Genomic DNA, 9287 nt, shown 5'->3' on the forward strand with positions numbered 1-9287 from the left:
CAGGGTTCTCTAGAGTAGCAGAACTATAGAATGAACCTCTCTCTATATATATATAGAAAAGGTATTTTTAGGAATGACTTATAGGTTTCAGTCCTGTTGAAATAAGAGCGGCGGAGCTGCGTCCCCAGCACCCGGCTGCGTGCACGGCTAGCTTTATACCTGAAATAATTACACGGAAACTGTATTCTTTTAAACACTGCCTGGCCCCAATAGTTCCAGCCTCTTATTGGCTAGCTCTTACATATTAATCTAACCCATTTCTAGTAATCTTTGCAGGAATGATCTTAGCCTGCATCTGCCTGGAGTTGGAGAACCATGGCGACTCCCTGACTCAACTTCTTTCTCCCAGCATCCTGTTCTGTTTTCTCCGCCTACCTAAGGGTTGGCCTATGAAATGGGCCTAGGCAGTTTCTTTATTAATAAGAAATCATTCCCACATCACAGTCCAACAACTAGCTGTGAACAGAAAGTCCAAGAATCTAGTAGTTGCTCAGTCCATGGGGCTGGATGTCTCAGTTGGTCTTCTGTATATGCTGGAACCCTAAAGAAGTAGGCTCTAATACCAGTGAAGGAACGGATTCACTAGAAAGACAAGGGCAAGAAGGGGAAGAGCAACAGCTTTCTTCTTCCATGGTCTCATGGCAGTGGTTCTCAACCGTGTGTCATGACCGGTTTGGGGGTGGGTTGAATGACTCTGGGAATTTCTTAAGACCATCTGCCTGTCAGATATTTACATTAAAATTTATAAGACTGATATGGGATGTCCTTCTGTATCCTGTGAATGTGTTTTATTACCAGTAGTTAATAAGGAAACTGATTTGGCCAATAGCCAGGCAGAATAGGTCCAGGCAAGAAATCCAAGCAAAGATACAGGGAAAAGAAGGCAGAGTTGAAGAGATGCCAGCAGCCACCAGAGAAGCAAGATGTAAGGTAACAACCCTTGTGGTAAAATGTAAAATAATAGAATGGGTTAATTTAAGTTGTAAGAACTAGTTAATAATAATCCTGAGCTAATGGGTCAAACAGTTTGTAATTAATATTAAGCCTCAGAGTGGTTACTTGGGAACTGTCAGGAAAGAAACCTCCAGTTACAAATGGTACCCACTATCTGGCATGGATCCACAAAAGACCTAGAAAAGCTTTTATAAAGAGGACTTCTAGGCCCTCAAAATGGGAATAAGACCCCAAGATGCGCTTCTGCTTCAGGTACTTGCCCTGTAGACTGGGCTTTGCCAGTCACCAGGTCTTTCTGGCCATGACAAACTGTGTCCCCTAAAGCCCTAAGTGAAAACAGATTTCTCTTCTTAACTTACTTCTCTCAGCCACTTTGTCTGTGATGGGAAAAGTATGTACTCCACAGAGCCAACATGGCTGGACCTCCAGTGCTCTCTGCAACAAAAAGATGCAAAGTGTATACACCATGATGGCATTTTTGAGAATAATTCCAGTTTGGGGATGAAATGGGGCCACACAAAAACAAAGACATGTGGTGAGCTAAAAAAAAAATCAATGCCCCTCTCTCTCTCTCTCTCTCTCTCTCTCTCTCTCTCTCTCTCTCTCGACCTGGTAATCCTCAAGCAGTTATCTCCTAAGTCTCTAGAGCCCCGTTGGATAGGACCCTGCACTGTGATTCTTACCACCCCTTCAGCTGCCAAGCTCCTGTGACATTAATGCTGGTACCACCTCTCCAGGCTCAAGCAGGTAACTACACAGGATGAATGGAATGTCCAGCATTGGGACCCTCCACCCTCTCTGGTTTTCCAGAATGGCCCAATGAGGGACCATGATGGTCAAGCCTATCTGCTCTTGTGTCTTGTTCATTCACCTTTGTCTGTTTTTTACAATAAGGGCACATCTCCATTCCATTCTTTCTGACAACCCTCACTATTCCTATGGCTAGCCCTGTTCATATAGTTGGTGGTAATTATTTTTTTCTGCTAGCAATTTGCCTTCTCTGCTTCCTCCAAGAATGGATTCCTGAAGTCTCCAGGGTGGCAGTTAACTAACTGAATGCTTCTTCATCCATGACTCCCACTAAGCACAAACCCACCAAATCCTGACTCCTCCTCCCCATGTCATCCTATGTCAACAGGAAGTAGCCAGATTTGAACTGGCACTCATATACCCAAAAAAGGTTGGGATGTTTGTCTGGAACCTCCAGCTCACTCCTACTTAATCTGGAAAGTCCCATTCCTCTCTCTCCAAGCACCACCCTCTCAGAGAATCTCCAACAAGAAAAGGCACCAAAAAGCCCAGTTCCACATTCTTGGTGGCTACAGAAGCTCCCTTCCTGAACTTGGCAGTAGCCCAAGACTCCACCTAAAGTGCTATAGAGATTTGCATTGATATGGATATTGGTTTATTGATACAAATTTAAGGTCTATTTTGTTATACTGTGTATATGTATTTCTGATCTTGATTAAGGTATTGTGTTTGTGCAGCTCATTTAGAAATGTAAAGTATAACTAAGAAATAAAGGTTAATGGATAGTCGTCTATAATAGTCAAGCTTGTAGTCATGTTAGTTAGGTTTTCTAGATATGTAGAGATATATTTCAGTTAGGTATTCTTCAAATCTTTCAGAGACCTTTAGAATATGGCATTTAAAATGTTTTAAGAACTTAGGACTTTTCATGACAGTGAGACACAGCTGCTTCTGGCAGCACCAATCTACTTCAAGAGGAAGATGGACACCGAAGAGGTTCCTCATGGAGTTTGATAGCCATTTGGGTAAGAAACTGCTCTTGCCTGGACTGCTTCATAAACTGAAAATGCAGGACCCGCAGTGAAATGACTGCTGAACTTGCCTAAAGGTGAGATTATCCTTTGGGGTTCCAGCAGGAAGCCAGGGCCTCACCAAGGTGGTCAGACCTTAGCAAATTTTGCAGGAAAAAACTGTGTGCCATCAAGTGAGGCTTAGCCCAGCTGCCGTGAAATAACACAGGTGAGTGCCCTCAGGGCCTTTGAAAGCCCTTGGTGCCCATCCTAGCTCAGTCCAGAGAGACCAGCTGGAGGAGCCATTACTGTCACACTGGACATAAACAACCCAGCCAGCAACCCCCCAGCAGACAGATAATTGCATCTCCATTCACCTGTACAACCCATATTCACCAGTCATAGGCCACCAAGAGAAAAAGTGAAAACAGCTTGGCACTGAACCTGATAGAAGAGAAAGTGGGAAGTACCCTACAACAGATGGGCACAGGAAATCGCTTCCTATGTTTAACCCCAGCAGCACAGACATTAAGGGCCTCATTGAATAAATGGGACCTCCTAAGACTGAGAAGCTTCTGTAAGGCAAAGGACACTGTCACTAAGACAAAAAGGCAACCCACTGACTGGGAGAAGATCTTCACCAACGTTTAACCCCAGCAGCACAGACATTAAGGGCCTCATTGAATAAATGGGACCTCCTAAGACTGAGAAGCTTCTGTAAGGCAAAGGACACTGTCACTAAGACAAAAAGGCAACCCACTGACTGGGAGAAGATCTTCACCAACCCCGCTCTGATCTCGAAAATACATAAAGAACTCAAGAAACTAGACCGTAAAAGGCTAACCAACCCAATTATAAAATGGGGCACTGAGCTGAACAGAGAATTCTCAACAGAAGAAGTTCAAATGGCCAAAAGACACTTAAGGTCATGCTCAACTTCCTTAGCGATCAGGGAAATGCAAATCAAGACAACTTTAAGATACCATCTTACACCTGTCAGAATGGCTAAAATGAAAAACACCAATGATAGCCTTTGCTGGAGAGGGTGTGGAGAAAGGGGTACACTCATCCATTGCTGGTGGGAATGCAAACTTGTGCAACCACTCTGGAAAGCAGTGTGGCGGTTCCTCAGGAAATTCGGGATCAACTTACCCCTGGACCCAGCAATACCACTCTTGGGAATATACCCAAGAGAGGCCCCATCATACAACAAAAGTATATGCTCAACTATGTTCATAGCAGCATTGTTCGTAATAGCCAGAACCTGGAAACAACCTAGATGCCCTTCAATAGAAGAATGGATGAAGAAAGTATGGAATATATACATATTAGAGTACTACTCAGCAGTAAAAAACAAGGACTTCTTGAATTTTGCATACAAATGGATGGAAATAGAAAACACTATCCTGAGTGAGGTAAGCCAGACCCAAAAAGAGGAACATGGGATGTACTCACTCATATTTGGTTTCTAGCCATAATTAAAGGACAGTGAGCTTATAATTCACAATCCTAGAGAAGCTAAATAAGAAGGTGAATCCAACGACAAACATATAGGCATCCCCCTGAATATTAACCTTCATCAGGCGATGAAAGGAGACAGAGACAGAGACCCAAATTGGAGCACCGGACAGAAATCTCAAGGTCCAAATCAGGAGCAGAAGGAGGGGGAGCACGAGCAAGGAACTCAGGACCACAAGGGGTACACCCACACTCTGAGACAATGGTGATGTTCTTTCGGGAATTCACCAAGGCCAGCTGGCCTGAGTCTGAAAAAGCATGAGATAAAACCGGACTTGCTGAACATAGCAGACAATGAGGACTACTGAGAACTCAAGAACAATGGCAATGGGTTTTTGATCCTACTGCACGTGTTGGCTTTGGGGGGGCCTGGGCAGTTTGGATGCTCAACTTACTAAACCTGGATGGAGGTGGGCAGTCCTTGGACTTCCCACAGGTCAGGGAACCCTGATGGCTCTTCAAGCTGATGAGGGAGAGGGACTTGATCGGGGGAGGGGGAGAGAAATGGGAGGCGGTGGCGGGGAGGAGGCAGAAATCCTCAATAAATAAATAAATTTAAAAAATAAAAAAATAAATAAATTTAAAAAAAGAAAAGAAAACAGCTTGGACAGTTGTGACACAGGGTGTTTGCAGCCTGGTGGGGCTGGAGTCCCTCCGGCTAGCTTCTGTCTAGAGTAGCCACAGCCATGCTTCCTCTACTTCCAGCAGTGCTGGGGGAACTCCTCTCCCTCCTTTCGCCCCTTCAGCCAATAGCCTTTAAGATACAGCCCACTTGGGTGCGGTCTCTTATACTGTAAATGCAGCTGTAAAGCCTGTGCCTGCTCTCTTGCTTCAGGGTCTCACTTCCGGCAGCTAGACTCTGTTCCTGTTCCCTGTTTGTGATCTAGGACTGTGATCTGTGAGTCTCCCCTAAATAAATAACCCTTTATTATACGTAATTCTGAACTAGTGTAGGATTATTCTGTATCTCCTGCCATCACAGCCCTGCAAAGTAAATGAACAAGTTTCAAGAATTGTGTTTGTGTGTGCCAGTCTCACACCTAGCACGTCTGTGTGTAGGTAGCCGAGGTGCCACTGAGACCACTGAGCCATCCCTCCAGTCCCGTAAGTCACATGTCACATTGTTTTTTGTTTTGTTTTGTTTTGTTAAAAAAAATTACTTTGGAGCTAGGCACTGGGACAGAGGTGCAGGAAGAAAACAAAAAACCATGGCTAGTTTCTCTGTGATCTGAGAAAGTGTCTTTTTCACACGAAGGAAATACAGACACTTATAAATTGCTCAAACTTGAGCAACTCAGCCATACAGATGAAAGAAAACACGCCCCTGTGCATGGGGCTCATCCATTCGGGAGCTTTCTCACATGACGCAGGCTTGCCAGCATCCCAAGTGGCAGCACAGGCCTGGCAGAAGGGGAAAGTTGGTTGCTATGAGTTCCAGGCCAGCCTAGGCAACAAAAAGAGACCTTACCTCAAAACAACAGGAAACAGAAGCCAGCAGCCTTACCCTTCTAGCAACCTTCCCCAGAGCATCTGGGAAGCCTTCTTCTTTGAGTGCCTCCTAAGCCAGAAACCTGGAGCGACAGAGAAAACTTTCTATGAATTTGAGTTCTTTCATTAGAATGGAAAGCCAACATGGGCCCTGAGAAGGAGCATGCTCTGGGACTACCATAGTGTTTGCTGGCTTCTCGGCACTGACAACCTTGCCTGGAATTCTAGAACCACTTGGAAGAGAAGTCCACTGTATTTACTGAGGCCTGTCTGCAAGTAACACTCTAAGATGTGTGGTAGGACAGACGGCCACTGTACCGGTATCCATTTCTCTAGCACTGGCCTTATGAACTTATGAGTACTTTAAAGCTTGGATTTTAGCTTTTAAATGTATGGTTGTTTTCCCATGCCTTCCTGTGTCCTTGCCCGAGGGTTTTCCACAGAGCAAATGATAAACTTGGTCCTGGCATCCCTTTGTTTTCTACAAGGTCCCACTGCGTAGCTCAGCCTCTCAGCGGCTGGGGTGACAGACATAAACCATCCTGGCTTGTACTAAGATCCTGTCTGCTTCTGCACCGCACCCTGGCTGTGGACACTCCTAACACGATGGCCCTACTATCTGACTGCAGCAAAGACACGTATGTGTAGCGACAGCAGAACAGGTACAACCCCCCAGTGGCTAGCTCCCAGTCACAGATTCCATTAAAGCATGAAACATGCAGTTAGAAAGGCAGCTTTTCGTTGTTTGTTTGTTTGTTTATCGAGATAGGGTTTCTCTGTGAAACAGCCCTGACTGTCCTGGAACTCACTGCATAGGCCGGGCAAAAGGCAACTTTTATTTAACGAGGCACACGGGAAAGTCCATTCGTGTGCAATGTTATAGTACTTGTTTTAGCATAGATAATCGACTCAGTAGTAGCGTGCTAATATGCAGTATGCTAATGAGCAGCAGATATTTGTATTTTCCAAACCACGGGATAGAAATAATTGTGATTATACTGTCTTATCTATTACAAGCCACCAAATTAAGGCAAAGTGCAGGGAATGGCATCATTAGTCCAGTTACAGAAAAATAAAAAGGCCTTTGAATCCATGAATAGAAACGTAAGATCAGCAGCAGTCCAGACCTCTCCACCTGGCACCTAAGAGTCCTGTGCAGGGGATGTAAACCCACACGGAGGGTTTTCAACCTCAATATAAATCGCATTTCTAGCAAAGATTCCAGACATTGGTGCTGATATCAGAGACACTCCCTACGCCAGACAGCGGCGGCAGTCTGAGTAAGAGCCAGTTGGAGCTTTTTATTTTGCAAAGTCGAAGGACCGATTCACGACCCTGAGCAGAGCAGTTGAGGTCGCGCTAATGATGAAAACTGGTCACCACGCTTCCTGTGGGGAGGGAGAAAAACACTCCTCCAACGGGGAAACTGAGGCTGGGAGACACACGGCTCAAGTGAGGGAGTCCACTGTCGGAGCTGGTATTCGAACCAAGACACCAGGCAAGCCCCGCTCAGGATCTGTGGACTTGCGCGGAGTCGCCGGAGCCACCAGCGCGCGCCCGTGAGGCCGGCCGCGAGGGGCGGGGCTGCCGCGCTCTTCTCGTGCCCGCGCTCGCGCTCGTCAGACGAGCTCACGGGAGTGCCGCCAGCATAGAGGCTCGTGCGGCGAGCGCCCCAACGCAGGCGCGGTGGCCAAGTGGTAAGGCGTCGGTCTCGTAAACCGAAGATCACGGGTTCGAACCCCGTCCGTGCCTGCCCCACTCCATGCTTGGGTTGAGGAGGCACTTTTTGTAGTTGACCCCTTTCAAGAGTGACTGTGGCACGGCTCGTGGCTCCTTTCCCCGAACAGCCGGTGGCCCCACTGTTTCCTTTTCGCCTCACTTCACGCTAACTCCTCCCTTTCCACTCTTCGCGCAAGGCGAAAGTGGGTGGTTCAACCTCGGCCCTTTTGGACCACCGGCTTGGGGCTGCCTGAAAACAGCGCCCCCTGTCGGCCATGAGGTGCTTAAACCTCTGGGAGAAGTTTGGTGGGTGGAGGCTGCAACCTGGAAGGGTCGTCTGCACGGTTTGCAAAGATTGGCACCCGGCTGGCTTCAGGGTACTTCACGTTTTCCTGGTCACTGAAACCCAGCGTCACCCGGCCTAAGGAAAGGACCGCTGTTGCCCCACACGGAGCCCACTCCCACTGTCCGCGCAGGTGGGCATTGCTTTCGGGAAAATCCCTGCCGGACTTGGACCGATTCTGACTTGAAAATGTAAATCTCTGGCCAAAGCCTCCTTTTACCCCTAGCTAAAATGGGTCACATGACCCAGAGATGGCGTTGGCGAGGGAGCAGCCAGACACTGGCTGCAGAGGCTCTGCTCGCGGAGCGGCACGCCCATCACATTACATCACAGAGGTGTGGTTTGCTTTCTCAAAGGCTGTTGAGGGCGCTCAAAGTGCCTTTGAAGAGGTCATTGTCTGTCTCCAACTCTAGACCAGAGTCCTGTAGACTCTGGCGAACGTCTCGACCTAGTTTGTGGAAACTGGATCGGACTTGTCTGAGACTAGCGCGCTTCTGAGAGAACTAACTCAGGGGAGGTGGACGGGAATCAAACCTGGGTGGGCTCTCCGAACCAGAAAGAGAGAGGGAACTGTGGGCTGGGGGTGATGGCTCAGATTCCTGACTGGCAGTAGTGGCCCAATTGTGACCATGCAGTGGTTAAAGCACAGCTACTGCATCTGTGGTCCCCTGGGATCTGCGGTCCCCTGGGATCTGCGGTCCCCTGGGATCTGTGGTCCCGTTTGTGTTTCTAAGGGACTTCAGGATGGTGCTGGTGTTTCTAGCTCCCAGGCCACACGCTGAGAGCCCTGCGCTGCCCCCTGCCGAGAGTGGCACAAAGCCACATTGCCAACCCAGGAAAGAGAATGTTATACTACATGGAAGGTAATGCATAGCAAAGTAGTAACCGGAGGTGCTAGGAAGATGGTTCAGGCCAGAACGATATTGCTGGGCAAGCATGCGGACCCGAATTCAGACTCCCAGCACCTGCATTTAAAGGGGGTGGGGGTGATAGTGCAGGTCTATAGTCCCAAAGATGGAAAGGGGAAAGGGGAGAGGTGAGTGGAGGAGCTTGTTTCAAAAACCAGCATGTAAGACGGGCAGTGCTGGCCCACACCTTTAAACCCAGCACTTGGGAGGCAGAGGCACGTGGATCTCTGAGTTCGAGGCCAGCCTGCTCCACAGAGTGAGTTCCAAGACAGTCGGAGATACACAAAGTAATCCTGTCTTGATAAATAAACAGGATGTAGAGTAATTATGGAGACACCCTTTCTCGGCTCCGGCCTTCCTATGCATGTGAACAAATTGTGAATCACCACGCTTGTGGCACGCAGGCTGGGGCTGCATGTTACAGCACAGCTCTGACTCTGAGGCCTGGGCAGAGCTGGAGACACTGAGATTCTCCGTCCTCGGGGGACACAGGTAGTGGGGTTTGAACAGAGATAGAATGGGGAAGCTTTTTGGACTGGTTCCACTCTTGCCCTGGACATGGTATTTTCTACAAGATGGTGGTGCTACAAGTGGGGT

General features: G+C 47.8%; 1 non-coding gene across 1 annotated transcript; it reads left to right on the forward strand.

Moving 5' to 3' along the window:
- The first annotated feature begins 7400 nt into the window (after window positions 1-7400).
- Window positions 7401-7472, forward strand: Trnat-cgu. Its single transcript has one exon. It is a non-coding gene; the product is annotated as a tRNA-Thr (tRNA).
- Window positions 7473-9287: the final 1815 nt, after the last annotated feature.

Source organism: Microtus ochrogaster, chromosome 7 (genome assembly GCF_000317375.1).
Source record: "Microtus ochrogaster isolate Prairie Vole_2 chromosome 7, MicOch1.0, whole genome shotgun sequence".
In the NCBI taxonomy this organism is placed as follows: domain Eukaryota; kingdom Metazoa; phylum Chordata; class Mammalia; order Rodentia; family Cricetidae; genus Microtus; species Microtus ochrogaster.